At 64.9% G+C, this 17,500-nt stretch overlaps 2 non-coding genes and 1 pseudogene across 2 annotated transcripts in view; all 3 read right to left on the bottom strand.

Moving 5' to 3' along the window:
- Window positions 1-860, bottom strand: part of LOC149129325 (large subunit ribosomal RNA) — a 5,187-nt gene extending 4,327 nt beyond the window's left edge. The window contains exon 1 of the ribosomal RNA XR_016240028.1: window positions 1-860. This exon is cut by the window's left edge and continues 4,327 nt beyond it. This is a non-coding gene — a ribosomal RNA (large subunit ribosomal RNA).
- Window positions 861-1,370: 510 nt separating this feature from the next.
- LOC149129324 (5.8S ribosomal RNA) lies at window positions 1,371-1,529 on the bottom strand. Its single transcript, XR_016240033.1, has one exon. It is a non-coding gene; the product is annotated as a 5.8S ribosomal RNA (ribosomal RNA).
- A 2,468-nt stretch (window positions 1,530-3,997) lies between these two features.
- LOC149129323 (small subunit ribosomal RNA) lies at window positions 3,998-6,802 on the bottom strand (annotated as a pseudogene).
- Window positions 6,803-17,500: the final 10,698 nt, after the last annotated feature.

The raw sequence follows: 17,500 nt of genomic DNA, 5'->3' as shown, positions 1-17,500 counted from the left end.
TCGCTTTCGCGACTCGCTGCGTCGTGAGTGCTGAGGGCGAGGTGCGTTAGCCCGTCTCCGTCGGTTAGCCGTGCCAGCGCTTTCGTGGAGCGACGGGCCCGGTCGAGAGAAGCGCGTGGATCCCGACGCCGGTCGGTCCCCGCGTGAACGGGTTCCGGACGCCGAGGCGCTCGTCTGCGACCTGCGGACGCCGCGCGCCTACCGGCCCGACGGGAACGGGTCGCGACGACGGATCGGAGGGGAAGTGCGTCCGATGCCGGCGCCACGGAAATCGAGCGCCGACGAGGCGGCAGACGACCGCCCGCGGAAACGAGCGGCCGCCACCGACGCGTTCGTCGGCGACGACGGCGCCTTAGGAGGCGGGGGTGAAAGTGGCAGCGGACTGAGTCCCCTCGCGATCGCGGTGAGCGGTCCTACCCGTTTACCCCTGGGCGGTTTCACGGTCTCTTGAACTCTCTCTCCAAAGTTCTTTTCAACTTTCCCTCGCGGTACTTGTCGGCTATCGGACTCGTCCCCGTATTTAGCCTTGGATGGAGCTTACCACCCGCTTTGGGCTGCGTTCCCAAGCAACCCGACTCTCGGGCCGAAAAGAAACACCGCCGATCGCCGCCGGCTCCGAATGGGCCTGGCACCCGCTCTGGGCAGCCCCGATCGAGGGGACTCCGAACCTAGCCGGGCGAAACGATCGACCGTGTACGACCCTTGCGCCACAGCTCTCGACGACCGGCGCGGCCGACGAGATTCGGCGTTGGGCTTCTCCCGGTTCACTCGCCGTTACTTAGGGAATCCCGGTTGGTTTCTTTTCCTCCGCTTAGCGATATGCTTAAGTTCGGCGGGTAGTCTCGTCCGAGTCGAGGGCAGCTTAGAAAAAAATAAAAAGTCGTCGCTGCGGCAAACCGCATTCGATTCGTCGTCGTCGTCGTCGTCGTCGTCGTCGTCGTCTTCGATGGCCTGCACGAACGCTCGCAAACGAGATCCACAGAGCGAACACCGACCGAAGATGCAGACGGCTGCGGCGGCGGCGGCGGCGGCGGCAACGGCCGCCACGGAGTAATAAGAGGAGGCAACGACGGCGAGGGCGGCAGGCAGAAGAGTGCGCACGAACGGCGGACGGTGCGTTCCCTGCTGCTACTGCACATGTCGGCCGCTCCGTGGCAGGTGTCGCAGCGATGACGGTCTGGCATTGCGGGAGACGGAGGATCGAGCGGCGCGCGCTCGCTAGTCGTGCCGGAAGCAGAAGCAGTAGCGAGAACGAAAGGCGAGCTGTTCACGCTGCCCGCCCGCTTCCACGGCGCGCGCCCTTTCCTGCGACTCCCGACTCCCCGCCGCTGCTGCTGCTGCAACGGCGGACGGCTTTTTCGTGTCGTGACCGCCTCTCGACCGGACGGGGCCCCGGGACGATGGGATCCCGGGGCCGCAATGTGCGTTCGAGGTGTCGATGTTCACTGAGTCCTGCAATTCGCATCAGTTCACGCGGATAGCCGCGCTCTTCATCGACGGACGAGCCGAGTGATCCCCCGTCCAGGGTTTCGGTATTTGCTACTACTACTACTACTACGCCTACCAGCACTGCTGATGCTGGCCGACGCGGAGGCGAGGAAAGGAAGGAAGACGAGAGAGATATTGATGTTCGTGGAGCCGCAAAGCGTGCAGCACCGTCGGCCTAGCGCACTGTATTCGGGCGGACGCAGGCTGGGTGAAAACTGCGCGGTCGGCAGCTGCCAGAGAGAGAACGAGAAGGAAGCATAACGACTTGCGGGCTTCGTTCACCGCTGATGACGCCGCCGCTTCTACTTGCTCGTTGCTCGGCTGAGGCTGAGGCTGCACTGTTAGAGGGCCGACGATTGCGAGGGGGCCCGGCCGCGGCTTACGAAACCGGCTGGATGGCGCCGGAAAGGCGAGGAGGAGGCGACGACGACGGCGATGTTGGCCGGCCGACGCCAGGAAGGAAGACGAGAGAGATATTGATGTTCGTGGAGCCGCAAAGCGTGCAGCACCGTCGGCCTAGCGCACTGTATTCGGGCGGACGCAGGCTGGGTGAAAACTGCGCGGTCGGCAGCTGCCAGAGAGAGAACGAGAAGGAAGCATAACGACTTGCGGGCTTCGTTCACCGCTGATGACGCCGCCGCTTCTACTTGCTCGTTGCTCGGCTGAGGCTGAGGCTGCACTGTTAGAGGGCCGACGATTGCGAGGGGGCCCGGCCGCGGCTTACGAAACCGGCTGGATGGCGCCGGAAAGGCGAGGAGGAGGCGACGACGACGGCGATGTTGGCCGGCCGACGCCAGGAAGGAAGACGAGAGAGATATTGATGTTCGTGGAGCCGCAAAGCGTGCAGCACCGTCGGCCTAGCGCACTGTATTCGGGCGGACGCAGGCTGGGTGAAAACTGCGCGGTCGGCAGCTGCCAGAGAGAGAACGAGAAGGAAGCATAACGACTTGCGGGCTTCGTTCACCGCTGATGACGCCGCCGCTTCTACTTGCTCGTTGCTCGGCTGAGGCTGAGGCTGCACTGTTAGAGGGCCGACGATTGCGAGGGGGCCCGGCCGCGGCTTACGAAACCGGCTGGATGGCGCCGGAAAGGCGAGGAGGAGGCGACGACGACGGCGATGTTGGCCGGCCGACGCCAGGAAGGAAGACGAGAGAGATATTGATGTTCGTGGAGCCGCAAAGCGTGCAGCACCGTCGGCCTAGCGCACTGTATTCGGGCGGACGCAGGCTGGGTGAAAACTGCGCGGTCGGCAGCTGCCAGAGAGAGAACGAGAAGGAAGCATAACGACTTGCGGGCTTCGTTCACCGCTGATGACGCCGCCGCTTCTACTTGCTCGTTGCTCGGCTGAGGCTGAGGCTGCACTGTTAGAGGGCCGACGATTGCGAGGGGGCCCGGCCGCGGCTTACGAAACCGGCTGGATGGCGCCGGAAAGGCGAGGAGGAGGCGACGACGACGGCGATGTTGGCCGGCCGACGCCAGGAAGGAAGACGAGAGAGATATTGATGTTCGTGGAGCCGCAAAGCGTGCAGCACCGTCGGCCTAGCGCACTGTATTCGGGCGGACGCAGGCTGGGTGAAAACTGCGCGGTCGGCAGCTGCCAGAGAGAGAACGAGAAGGAAGCATAACGACTTGCGGGCTTCGTTCACCGCTGATGACGCCGCCGCTTCTACTTGCTCGTTGCTCGGCTGAGGCTGAGGCTGCACTGTTAGAGGGCCGACGATTGCGAGGGGGCCCGGCCGCGGCTTACGAAACCGGCTGGATGGCGCCGGAAAGGCGAGGAGGAGGCGACGACGACGGCGATGTTGGCCGGCCGACGCCAGGAAGGAAGACGAGAGAGATATTGATGTTCGTGGAGCCGCAAAGCGTGCAGCACCGTCGGCCTAGCGCACTGTATTCGGGCGGACGCAGGCTGGGTGAAAACTGCGCGGTCGGCAGCTGCCAGAGAGAGAACGAGAAGGAAGCATAACGACTTGCGGGCTTCGTTCACCGCTGATGACGCCGCCGCTTCTACTTGCTCGTTGCTCGGCTGAGGCTGAGGCTGCACTGTTAGAGGGCCGACGATTGCGAGGGGGCCCGGCCGCGGCTTACGAAACCGGCTGGATGGCGCCGGAAAGGCGAGGAGGAGGCGACGACGACGGCGATGTTGGCCGGCCGACGCCAGGAAGGAAGACGAGAGAGATATTGATGTTCGTGGAGCCGCAAAGCGTGCAGCACCGTCGGCCTAGCGCACTGTATTCGGGCGGACGCAGGCTGGGTGAAAACTGCGCGGTCGGCAGCTGCCAGAGAGAGAACGAGAAGGAAGCATAACGACAGCGGAAACGATTTGCGGGCTTCGTCCACCGCTTCTACTTGCTCGTTGCTCGGCTGAGGCTGAGGCTGCACTGTTAGAGGGCCGACGAGTGCGAGGGGGCCCGGCCGCGACTTACGAAACCGGCTGGCTGGCGCCGGAAAGGCGAGGAGGAGGAGGAGGAGACGGAGGAGCGGAGCAGGGCTGCTGCTGCTGCTGCGGTAATGATCCTTCCGCAGGTTCACCTACGGAAACCTTGTTACGACTTTTACTTCCTCTAAGCGATCGGGTTCGGTCGTCTTCTCCGGGCCATCAGAGAACGCGCCGGCGACGGCGCGGAACGCCGCCGCGCGTAAGCGAACTCGTCGGCCAGATCCGAGGACCTCACCGGACCGTTCGATCGGTAGTAGCGACGGGCGGTGTGTACAAAGGGCAGGGACGTGATCGACGCGGGCTGATGACCCGCGCCTACCGGGAATTCCTCGTTCACGGGGTTGGTTCCAGGCCCCGATCCCTATCACGGGAGGTGGTTCAGAGGTTTCCCGACCCTCTCGGGCCGGGGGAGACGCGCCCGCTGATACCTCCAGTGTAGCGCGCGTGCGGCCCCGGACATCTAAGGGCATCACAGACCTGTTATCGCTCCGCCTCGTGCGGCTTTCTGCCGCCCGTCCCTCTAAGAAGCGCTGCGTTCGCCAACCGACTGGCCCGGGCGCGACGGCGTGCCGCCGCCGGGCTCGCGCGGGCCGAGCCGACCGAGTCACCGCCGCCGCTCCGCAACCGACGCCGCAACCACGCCGCGTGCGAACCGCCATCCCAGACCAACCCGCACACCAACCCGCGAGGAGCGGAGCACGAAAGGCTGCTAAGAAGGCAGTTGCCGGACGCGGCCGCAGCGCCGGACGCGAAGGAGAGCGGCGGCAACGGCAAGCACGGGCCGCGCGCGGAGCTACCGACGATGGCTTCGGCGCCGCCTCGCTACCGGAAAAGCACTAATCGACGCGCTAGTTAGCAGGCCGGAGTCTCGTTCGTTATCGGAATCAACCAGACGGATCGCTCCACCAACTAAGAACGGCCATGCACCACCACCCACCGAATCGAGAAAGAGCTATCGATCTGTCAATCCTACCGGTGTCCGGACCGGGTGAGTTTTCCCGTGTTGAGTCAAATTAAGCCGCAGGCTCCACTCCTGGTGGTGCCCTTCCGTCAATTCCTTTAAGTTTCTGTTTTGCAACCATACTCCCCCCGGAACCGACTATGGTTTCCCGCGCAGGCTCCCCGCCGGGTCATCGAAGCGAACGCCGGCGGAGCGCCAGTCGGCATCGTTTACGGTCGGAACTACGACGGTATCTGATCGTCTTCGAACCTCCGACTTTCGCTCTTGATCGAGGAAAACGTGCTTGCCACACGCCGTCGCTGCAGTGCGTCTTGCGACGATCCAAGAATTTCACCTCTAACGTCGCAATACGAGTGGCCCCGATCGCTCCCTTCGATCATTGCCTCGTCGTGAACGGAGACCGACGGATGACGCGCGGACGAGGCCATTTTCCATCATTCCATGCTTTTCGTATGCAAGCCGGCGGGGCTCGCTCTGAGCACTCTAATTTTTTCACAGTGAACGTACCGGCCGCCTCGGACACTCGGCGAAGAGCACCCTCGGAGGAACCGTGCGGGCCGAAACGACCGGGAGGTGGACGCGCTACCGAAACGCGTGCGAGCGGCGATGCCCCGGGCGACGCTCGACCCCCGTTTGTTTCCCCCGAAAACACCGCGTACCGCCGCAAGCGACGGAGGAGACGGCAGCGGCGGCGGCAGCAGCGACGACGGCGGCGAGGCCGAACGATCGCGTGCCGATGCCGACCGACCGACCGACCGACCGACCGACCGAGAGGACGGAAGCGGAAGCTACGGAGGCGGGTGACGGGCTACCGGAGAGACCGTCGCAGCGACGATGCGCGCAGAGCTCCGCGGCCCGACCGCGCACGCACCGGCGAATAGGGCCGGGAGTGCGAACGGACGACCGAAGCGGACGCGCGCGAGGCACGCCCGCGACGGCGCCGTCGCCCCGAACGTGCTGGGGCACGTTTTCGAGACCCGAATTCCGACTACGAGCTTTTCAAACGCAACAATTTTAATATACGCTACCGGAGCTGGAATTACCGCGGCTGCTGGCACCAGACTTGCCCTCCGGTCGATCCTCGTTAACGGATTTGAAGTGTACTCATTCCGATCGCGGGGCCTCGACAGAGTCCCGCGTCGTTATTTTTCGTCACTACCTCCCCGTGCCGGGAGTGGGTAATTTGCGCGCCTGCTGCCTTCCTTGGATGTGGTAGCCGTTTCGCATGCTCCCTCTCCGGAATCGAACCCTGATTCCCCGTTACCCGTTGCCACCACGGTCGGCACTTACCGGGCCGTCGACAGTTGATAGGGCGGACTCGCGGGGGACCCGTCGCGCGAAGGCTAGTCGATACTAGCCCGTGCGATCGTACTGACAGTTATCCAGAGTCACCAAAATCGAAGGGGCGTGAAGCCGACGCACGCCTAGACCCGCGCGCGTGCGAAGCACGGCGACGGCGGCTGCTGCGACGGCCCGTACGCGTCGGTCTCAGTCTAATATTTGCGCCGCGACCAATGCGGAAGGCCGACCGTATCGTCGCGACCGGCGGCGGCGGGAACTGGCGAGCAGTCCCGGAACCAACCCGGCCGAGCGGGCGCCGGCGACGACCGGCAGCGGCTGGGACGACGCCGAGCACGCGGAGGCGCTGCGGCGACGAAGACCGCTGCTGCTGCCGGAAGCCGTTTTTCGGCCCGACGCCCGGGTGCGACCTGCGATCGCGGCTTCGGTTGCATGTATTAGCTCTAGAATTGCCACAGTTATCCACTCTCCTCGCGGTGAGGAATACGGTCCCGAGGATTAGGTCCGGTTCCTGAGCCATTCGCGGTTTCACCATTCGTTTACGGCATGAACTTACACTTGCATGGCTTAAGCTTTGAGACAAGCATATGACTACTGGCAGGATCAACCAGGTATCGTCGTCGTCGTCGTCGTCGTCGTCGCTGTAGTAGCGTCACCGTCGCGTCGGTCGGCTGAGAGCGGAAGTCGAGGCGGATGTCGAGGCGGAAGTCCCGCTGCTGCCATCGCCGCCGCCGCCGCGCGGAGAGCAAACGAAAGCGAAGAGGAGGAGGAGGAGGAGCCTGAAAAATCGCGGCCGCCGCTGCTGCTGCGGTAGCCGTTCGTTCGTACGTACGTTACGCGTCCTAATCCGCCGCTCTGCTGTAGCAGCGGAAAAGCGCGCCAGACGGAAGAAAAAGAGTTCGCCGAGTAGAAACGGTTTGCGATCCGACTGCCGCACACCGGGCCGCTGCGGTAGGACGGGCGCCGGTGCGGGTTGAAGAAGCGAGGCGGTTTCTGGCTGCTGCTGCTGCCGCCGCCGCCGCCACGCGAGAAGGACGACGAGCGGGGAAGCGAGCGAGCCGAAACGATTGCGACAGCACGGGCTGCGGTCAACGAGAAGCGTGTGTGCGATGACGAAAACGGCGTTGTCGGCAGCCGCCGAACGAGCCAAAGCAACGACGATGCCGGGATGGGCGAGCGCGAGGAGATTGCGGGGGGGGGCACCACCGCCGCGAAACCCGGAGTTGTAGCCACGGTTGTTGATCCGTCCCGGTCTAGCGGGACGAACACACAGCACCGCTCTCTTTCGGTGACGTCGCGTCGCCTGTGGCGGATCGGGAAGCGACAACTAATCCGTCCGCCGCGCCGGCGGCGACGCGACACGAGGTCAGCGGCGTAACCTGACCGGGTCCTCGAAGACGACGTCGACGAGGCCGCGGGTCGGCGAGGAGGAGGAGGATACCGATCGGTCGATGGTGACAGCACGAACAGGCGGGCAGGCGGCTGTCGGCGGGGCGAGCGAGCGAGCGAGCGAGCGAGCGAATCTGACGCGGCGCACTGTATTCGGGCGGACGCAGGCTGGGTGAAAACTGCGCGGTCGGCAGCTGCCAGAGAGAGAACGAGAAGGAAGCATAACGACAGCGGAAACGATTTGCGGGCTTCGTTCACCGCTGATGACGCCGCCGCTTCTACTTGCTCGTTGCTCGGCTGAGGCTGAGGCTGCACTGTTAGAGGGCCGACGATTGCGAGGAGGCCCGGCCGCGGCTTACGAAACCGGCTGGATGGCGCCGGAAAGGCGAGGAGGAGGCGACGACGACGACGACGGCGATGTTGGCCGGCCGACGCCAGGAAGGAAGACGAGAGAGATATTGATGTTCGTGGAGCCGCAAAGCGTGCAGCACCGTCGGCCTAGCGCACTGTATTCGGGCGGACGCAGGCTGGGTGAAAACTGCGCGGTCGGCAGCTGCCAGAGAGAGAACGAGAAGGAAGCATAACGACAGCGGAAACGATTTGCGGGCTTCGTTCACCGCTGATGACGCCGCCGCCGCTTCTACTTGCTCGTTGCTCGTTGCTCGGCTGAGGCCGCACTGTTAGAGGGCCGACGATTGCGAGGGGGCCCGGCCGCGGCTTACGAAACCGGCTGGATGGCGCCGGAAAGGCGAGGAGGAGGCGACGGCGACGACGGCGATGTTGGCCGGCCGACGCCAGGAAGGAAGACGAGAGAGATATTGATGTTCGTGGAGCCGCAAAGCGTGCAGCACCGTCGGCCTAGCGCACTGTATTCGGGCGGACGCAGGCTGGGTGAAAACTGCGCGGTCGGCAGCTGCCAGAGAGAGAACGAGAAGGAAGCATAACGACAGCGGAAACGATTTGCGGGCTTCGTTCACCGCTGATGACGCCGCTTCTACTTGCTCGTTGCTCGTTGCTCGGCTGAGGCTGCACTGTTAGAGGGCCGACGATTGCGAGGGGGCCCGGCCGCGGCTTACGAAACCGGCTGGATGGCGCCGGAAAGGCGAGGAGGAGGCGACGACGGCGACGACGGCGATGTTGGCCGGCCGACGCCAGGAAGGAAGACGAGAGAGATATTGATGTTCGTGGAGCCGCAAAGCGTGCAGCACCGTCGGCCTAGCGCACTGTATTCGGGCGGACGCAGGCTGGGTGAAAACTGCGCGGTCGGCAGCTGCCAGAGAGAGAACGAGAAGGAAGCACAACGACAGCGGAAACGATTTGCAGGCCTCGTTCACCGCTGCTACTTGCTCGTTGCTTGTTGCTCGTTGCTCGGCTGAGGCTGCACTGTTAGAGGGCCGACGATTGCGAGGGGGCCCGGCCGCGGCTTACGAAACCGGCTGGATGGCGCCGGAAAGGCGAGGAGGAGGCGACGACGACGACGACGACGACGGCGATGTTGGCCGGCCGACGCCAGGAAGGAAGACGAGAGAGATATTGATGTTCGTGGAGCCGCAAAGCGTGCAGCACCGTCGGCCTAGCCCACTGTATTCGGGCGGACGCAGGCTGGGTGAAAACTGCGCGGTCGGCAGCTGCCAGAGAGAGAACGAGAAGGAAGCATAACGACAGCGGAAACGATTTGCGGGCTTCGTTCACCGCTGATGACGCCGCCGCCGCTTCTACTTGCTCGTTGCTCGGCTGAGGCTGCACTGTTAGAGGGCCGACGATTGCGAGGGGGCCCGGCCGCGGCTTACGAAACCGGCTGGATGGCGCCGGAAAGGCGAGGAGGAGGCGAGGAGGAGGCGACGGGAGGAGGCGACGGCGACGACGGCGATGTTGGCCGGCCGACGCCAGGAAGGAAGACGAGAGAGATATTGATGTTCGTGGAGCCGCAAAGCGTGCAGCACCGTCGGCCTAGCGCACTGTATTCGAGCGGACGCAGGCTGGGTGAAAACTGCGCGGTCGGCAGCTGCCAGAGAGAGAACGAGAAGGAAGCATAACGACAGCGGAAACGATTTGCGGGCTTCGTTCACCGCTGATGACGCCGCCGCCGCTTCTACTTGCTCGTTGCTCGGCTGAGGCTGCACTGTTAGAGGGCCGACGATTGCGAGGGGGCCCGGCCGCGGCTTACGAAACCGGCTGGATGGCGAGAGAGATATTGAGGTTCGGCGGAAGAATCGTGGACGCGCCGGCCGTGTAGAATCAATCGAGCGGCGGGTTAAGCGGGTCCGACCGTCAGCAGAAAGGAGAGGCGAGGACATCCCTTCCGGTCGGAGTGCTTGGCGTAGGCGAGGAAGAGGAGGAGGAGGATACCGATCGGTCGATGGTGACAGCACGAACAGGCGGGCAGGCGGCTGTCGGCGGGCGAACGAGCGAATCTGACGCGGCGCGGGGCGCGGAACGACGGCGTCAGTCGAGGGCGAGGGGCTCGTTACGAGGCGGCGGGCGGGTGGTCGGCGGAAGAATCGTGGACGCGCCGGCCGTGTAGAATCAATCGAGCGGCGGGTTAAGCGGGTCCGACCGTCAGCAGAAAGGAGAGGCGAGGACATCCCTTCCGGTCGGAGTGCTTGGCGTAGGCGTGGAAGAGGAGGAGGAGGATACCGATCGGTCGATGGTGACAGCACGAACAGGCGGGCAGGCGGCTGTCGGCGGGCGAACGAGCGAGCGAATCTGACGCGGCGCGGGGCGCGGAACGACGGCGTCAGCGAGGGCGAGGGGCTCGTTACGAGGCGGCGGGCGGGTGGTCGGCGGAAGAATCGTGGACGCGCCGGCCGTGTAGAATCAATCGAGCGGCGGGTTAAGCGGGTCCGACCGTCAGCAGAAAGGAGAGGCGAGGACATCCCTTCCGGTCGGAGTGCTTGGCGTAGGCGAGGAAGAGGAGGAGGAGGAGGATACCGATCGGTCGATGGTGACAGCACGAACAGGCGGGCAGGCGGCTGTCGGCGGGCGAACGAGCGAATCTGACGCGGCGCGGGGCGCGGAACGACGGCGTCAGTCGAGGGCGAGGGGCTCGTTACGAGGCGGCGGGCGGGTGGTCGGCGGAAGAATCGTGGACGCGCCGGCCGTGTAGAATCAATCGAGCGGCGGGTTAAGCGGGTCCGACCGTCAGCAGAAAGGAGAGGCGAGGACATCCCTTCCGGTCGGAGTGCTTGGCGTAGGCGTGGAAGAGGAGAGGAGGATACCGATCGGTCGATGGTGACAGCACGAACAGGCGGGCAGGCGGCTGTCGGCGGGCGAACGAGCGAGCGAATCTGACGCGGCGCGGGGCGCGGAACGACGGCGTCAGCGAGGGCGAGGGGCTCGTTACGAGGCGGCGGGCGGGTGGTCGGCGGAAGAATCGTGGACGCGCCGGCCGTGTAGAATCAATCGAGCGGCGGGTTAAGCGGGTCCGACCGTCAGCAGAAAGGAGAGGCGAGGATATCCCTTCCGGTCGGAGTGCTTGGCGTAGGCGAGGAAGAGGAGGAGGAGGATACCGATCGGTCGATGGTGACAGCACGAACAGGCGGGCAGGCGGCTGTCGGCGGGCGAACGAGCGAATCTGACGCGGCGCGGCGCGGAACGACGGCGTCAGCGAGGGCGAGGGGCTCGTTACGAGGCGGCGGGCGGGTGGTCGGCGGAAGAATCGTGGACGCGCCGGCCGTGTAGAATCAATCGAGCGGCGGGTTAAGCGGGTCCGACCGTCAGCAGAAAGGAGAGGCGAGGATATCCCTTCCGGTCGGAGTGCTTGGCGTAGGCGAGGAAGAGGAGGAGGAGGATACCGATCGGTCGATGGTGACAGCACGAACAGGCGGGCAGGCGGCTGTCGGCGGGCGAACGAGCGAATCTGACGCGGCGCGGGGCGCGGAACGACGGCGTCAGCGAGGGCGAGGGGCTCGTTACGAGGCGGCGGGCGGGTGGTCGGCGGAAGAATCGTGGACGCGCCGGCCGTGTAGAATCAATCGAGCGGCGGGTTAAGCGGGTCCGACCGTCAGTAGAAAGGAGAGGCGAGGATATCCCTTCCGGTCGGAGTGCTTGGCGTAGGCGAGGAAGAGGAGGATACCGATCGGTCGATGGTGACAGCACGAACAGGCGGGCAGGCGGCTGTCGGCGAGGCGAGCGAGCTAATCTGACGCGGCGCGGGGCGCGGAACGACGTCGTCAGCGAAGGCGAGGTAGCTCACTACTAGGCGAGGAGGTGGTCGGCGGAAGAATCGAGGACACGCCGGCCGTGTAAAAGCAATCGTGCGGCGGGTTAGGCGGGTCCGACCGTCGGAATTAATGAGAGGCTAAAACATTCCTTCCAGTCGGCGAACCCATCCGATCAACGACTACCCTACATAGTAGTCTGGACCCCCTGGGGGTATGAGGGTCACCTAGAGGGTGACTATCCCACCGCACCCCGAGCCGCAAACTCGCGAACTCGGGAACTCGGACCCCGAAACGGGTACGCTAGCGGCCGCGTGGTTCGTATCGCAGCCGACACATCGGCCTTTCCATCGAGCCGCGGCGGTTCGGCGGCGGCAGTCCGCCGCCGAGGCGTACGCATTCTCTTTGCTCGCTCCCAATTGCTTCCTTCTCGCTGCTACTTCCGCCGCTGCTGCTGCCGCCGCCGCCACGACTCGCTCGGCCTGCTTCTTCTTTCTCGTCCGCCTAGGCCGCCGTGTAACACACACAGACACACACACTCCCGGCCGACAGCGCTTTCGATCGCAAACTCACGGGTACGGTACCGGCCGCGTGGCTCGTATCGCAGCCGACACGTCGGCATTTCAATCGAACCGGCGGTTCGGCGGTGGCCGTACGCCGCCGAGGCGTCCGCATTCTCTTTGCTCGCTCACAATCGCTTCCTTAACGCTGCCGCCACGACTCGCTCGGCCTGCTGCTTCGGCTTCTTCATCTTCTTCCTTCTCGTCCGCCTTGGCGGCCCGTATCGCAGCCGACACGTCGGCCTTTCCATCTCACCGGCGGCAGTCCGCCGCCGAAGCGTCCGCATTCTTTTTGCTCGCTCCCAATCGCTTCCTTCTCGTCCGCCTAGTCCGCCGGCTAGGCCGCACACACTCCCGGCCGACAGCGCTTTCGATCGCAAACTCACGGGTACGGTACCGGCCGCGTGGCTCGTATCGCAGCCGACACGTCGGCCTTTCCATCGCGGTGCCGGCGGTTCGGCGGCGGCAGTCCGCCGCCGAGGCGTCGCTCTCAATTCGGCCTCTTTCGATCGGCTCTGCGGGTACGCGGCGGCGCCCGGCCGGCCGGCCGCCGGCCGACCGTCTGCCTTTCAATCGGCTGCGGTTCGGGGTGCGGGTCATAGGGTACGACCGTCCGATCGACGACTACCCTACATAGTAGTCTGGACCCCCTTGGCGTATGAGGGTCACCTAGAGGGTGACTATCCCACCGCACCCCGAGCCGCAAACTCGCGAACTCGGGAACTCGGGAACTCGGACCCCCAAACGGGTACGCTAGCGGCCGCGTGGCTCGTATCGCAGCGCCGACACGTCGGCCTTTTCCATCTAGCCGGCGGCCGTCCGTCGCCGAGGCGTCCGCATTCTCTTTACTCGCTGCCAGTCGCTTCCCTCTCGCTGCCGCTTGCTGCTGCTTCTTCCTCTTCTTCTTCTTTCTCGTCCGCCTTGGCCGCCGTGTAACACACACACACAGACACACACACTCCCGGTCGACAGCGCTTTCGATCGCCAACTTACGGGTACGCTACCGGCCGCGTGGCTCGTAAGGCAGCCGATACGTAGGCCTTTCCATCGCACCGGCGGTTCGGCTGCGGCCGTCCGCCGCCGAGGCGTCCGCATTCTCTTTGCTCGCTCACAATCGCTTCCTTCACGCTGCCGCCACGACTCGCTCGGCCTGCTGCTTCGGCTTCTTCATCTTCTTCCTTCTCGTCCGCCTTGGCGGCCTTGGCGGCCCGTATCGCAGCCGACACGTCGGCCTTTCCATCTCGCCGGCGGCAGTCCGCCGCCGAAGCGTCCGCATTCTTTTTGCTCGCTCCCAATCGCTTCCTTCTCGTCCGCCTAGTCCGCCGGCTAGGCCGCACACACTCCCGGCCGACAGCGCTTTCGATCGCAAACTCACGGGTACGGTACCGGCCGCGTGGCTCGTATCGCAGCCGACACGTCGGCCTTTCCATCGCGGTGCCGGCGGTTCGGCGGCGGCAGTCCGCCGCCGAGGCGTCGCTCTCAATTCGGCCTCTTTCGATCGGCTCTGCGGGTACGCGGCGGCGCCCGGCCGGCCGGCCGCCGGCCGACCGTCTGCCTTTCAATCGGCTGCGGTTCGGGGTGCGGGTCATAGGGTACGACCGTCCGATCGACGACTACCCTACATAGTAGTCTGGACCCCCTGGGGGTATGAGGGTCACCTAGAGGGTGACTATCCCACCGCACCCCGAGCCGCAAACTCGCGAACTCGGGAACTCGGACCCCGAAACGGGTACGCTAGCGGCCGCGTGGTTCGTATCGCAGCCGACACATCGGCCTTTCCATCGAGCCGCGGCGGTTCGGCGGCGGCAGTCCGCCGCCGAGGCGTACGCATTCTCTTTGCTCGCTCCCAATTGCTTCCTTCTCGCTGCTACTTCCGCCGCTGCTGCTGCTGCCGCCGCCACGACTCGCTCGGCCTGCTTCTTCTTTCTCGTCCGCCTAGGCGGCCGTGTAACACACACAGACACACACACTCCCGGCCGACAGCGCTTTCGATCGCAAACTCACGGGTACGGTACCGGCCGCGTGGCTCGTATCGCAGCCGACACGTCGGCATTTCAATCGAACCGGCGGTTCGGCGGCGGCTGTCCGCCGCCGAGGCGTCCGCATTCTCTTTACTCGCTGCCAATCGCTTCCCTCTCGCTGCCGCTTCTTCTTCTTCTTTCTCGTCCGCCTTGGCCGCCGTGTAACACACACACACACACAGACACACACACTCTCGGCCGACAGCGCTTTCGATCGCCAACTCACGGGTACGCTACCGGCTGCGTGGCTCGTAAGGCAGCCGATACGTAGGCCTTTCCATCGCACCGGCGGTTCGGCTGCGGCCGTCCGCCGCCGAGGCGTCCGCATTCTCTTTACTCGCTGCCAATCGCTTCCCTCTCGCTGCCGCTTGCTGCTGCTTCTTCCTCCTCTGCTTCTTCTTCTTTCTCGTCCGCCTTGGCCGCCTTGGCCGCCGTGTAACACACACACACAGACACACACACACACTCCCGGCCGACAGCGCTTTCGATCGCCAACTTACGGGTACGCTACCGGCCGCGTGGCTCGTAAGGCAGCCGATACGTAGGCCTTTCCATCGCACCGGCGGTTCGGCTGCGGCCGTCCGCCGCCGAGGCGTCCGCATTCTCTTTGCTCGCTCACAATCGCTTCCTTCTCGCTGCCGCCACGACTCGCTCGGCTTGCTTGCTTGCTTGCTTGCTGCTTCGGCTTCTTCATCTTCTTCCTTCTTCCTTCTCGTCCGCCTTGGCGGCCCGTATCGCAGCCGACACGTCGGCCTTTCCATCTCGCCTGCGGCAGTCCGCCGCCGAAGCGTCCGCATTCTTTTTGCTGGCTCCCAATCGCTTCCTTCTCGTCCGCCTAGTCCGCCGCCGGCTAGGCCGCACACACTCCCGGCCGACAGCGCTTTCGATCGCAAACTCACGGGTACGGTACCGGCCGCGTGGCTCGTATCGCAGCCGACACGTCGGCCTTACCATCGCGGTGCCGGCGGTTCGGCGGCGGCTGTCCGCCGCCGAGGCGTCGCTCTCAATTCGGCCTCTTTCGATCGGCTCTGCGGGTACGCGGCGGCGCCCGGCCGGCCGGCCGCCGGCCGACCGTCTGCCTTTCAATCGGCTGCGGTTCGGGGTGCGGGTCATAGGGTACGACCGTCCGATCGACGACTACCCTACATAGTAGTCTGGACCCCCTTGGGGTATGAGGGTCACCTAGAGCCTGACTATTCCGCCGGGCCCCGACCCGCAAACTCGCGAATCGGGAATCGGGCCCCGTCACGGGTACGGTAGCGGCCGCGTGGCTCGTATCGCAGCGCCGACACGTCGGCCTTTCCATCAAGCCGGCGGCCGTCCGCCGCCGAGGCGTCCGCATTCTCTTTACTCGCTGCCAATCGCTTCCCTCTCGCTGCCGCTTCTTCTTCTTCTTTCTCGTCCGCCTTGGCCGCCGTGTAACACACACACACACACAGACACACACACTCTCGGCCGACAGCGCTTTCGATCGCCAACTCACGGGTACGCTACCGGCTGCGTGGCTCGTAAGGCAGCCGATACGTAGGCCTTTCCATCGCACCGGCGGTTCGGCTGCGGCCGTCCGCCGCCGAGGCGTCCGCATTCTCTTTACTCGCTGCCAATCGCTTCCCTCTCGCTGCCGCTTGCTGCTGCTTCTTCCTCCTCTGCTTCTTCTTCTTTCTCGTCCGCCTTGGCCGCCTTGGCCGCCGTGTAACACACACACACAGACACACACACACACTCCCGGCCGACAGCGCTTTCGATCGCCAACTTACGGGTACGCTACCGGCCGCGTGGCTCGTAAGGCAGCCGATACGTAGGCCTTTCCATCGCACCGGCGGTTCGGCTGCGGCCGTCCGCCGCCGAGGCGTCCGCATTCTCTTTGCTCGCTCACAATCGCTTCCTTCTCGCTGCCGCCACGACTCGCTGCTTCGGCTTCTTCATCTTCTTCCTTCTTCCTTCTCGTCCGCCTTGGCGGCCCGTATCGCAGCCGACACGTCGGCCTTTCCATCTCGCCTGCGGCAGTCCGCCGCCGAAGCGTCCGCATTCTTTTTGCTGGCTCCCAATCGCTTCCTTCTCGTCCGCCTAGTCCGCCGCCGGCTAGGCCGCACACACTCCCGGCCGACAGCGCTTTCGATCGCAAACTCACGGGTACGGTACCGGCCGCGTGGCTCGTATCGCAGCCGACACGTCGGCCTTACCATCGCGGTGCCGGCGGTTCGGCGGCGGCTGTCCGCCGCCGAGGCGTCGCTCTCAATTCGGCCTCTTTCGATCGGCTCTGCGGGTACGCGGCGGCTCCCGGCCGGCCGGCCGCCGGCCGACCGTCTGCCTTTCAATCGGCTGCGGTTCGGGGTGCGGGTCATAGGGTACGACCGTCCGATCGACGACTACCCTACATAGTAGTCTGGACCCCCTTGGGGTATGAGGGTCACCTAGAGCCTGACTATTCCGCCGGGCCCCGACCCGCAAACTCGCGAATCGGGAATCGGGCCCCGTCACGGGTACGGTAGCGGCCGCGTGGCTCGTATCGCAGCGCCGACACGTCGGCCTTTCCATCAAGCCGGCGGCCGTCCGCCGCCGAGGCGTCCGCATTCTCTTTACTCGCTGCCAATCGCTTCCCTCTCGCTGCCGCTTCTTCTTCTTCTTCTTCTTCTTTCTCGTCCGCCTTGGCCGCCGTGTAACACACACACACAGACACACACACTCTCGGCCGACAGCGCTTTCGATCGCCAACTCACGGGTACGCTACCGGCTGCGTGGCTCGTAAGGCAGCCGATACGTAGGCCTTTCCATCGCACCGGCGGTTCGGCGGCGGCCGTCCGCCGCCGAGGCGTCCGCATTCTCTTTACTCGCTGCCAATCGCTTCCCTCTCGCTGCCGCCTGCTGCTTCTTCTTCTTCTTCTTTCTCGTCCGCCTTGGCCGCCGTGTAACACACACACACAGACACACACACTCTCGGCCGACAGCGCTTTCGATCGCCAACTCACGTGTACGCTACCGGCCGCGTGGCTCGTATGGCAGACGACACGTCGGCTGTTCCATCGCGGTGCCGGCGGTTCGGCTCCGGCCGTCCGCCGCCGAGGCGTCCGCATTCTCTTTGCTCGCTCACAATCGCTTCCTTCTCGCTCGGCCTGCTTCTTCTTTCTCGTCCGCCTAGGCCGCCTTAGTGTGACACACACAGACACACACACACACACACA

Source organism: Octopus bimaculoides, unplaced genomic scaffold, assembly GCF_046866305.1.
Source record: "Octopus bimaculoides isolate indiv1 unplaced genomic scaffold, ASM4686630v1 contig40, whole genome shotgun sequence".
NCBI lineage: Eukaryota > Metazoa > Mollusca > Cephalopoda > Octopoda > Octopodidae > Octopus > Octopus bimaculoides.
This window is presented reverse-complemented; position numbering and strand designations above follow the sequence as displayed.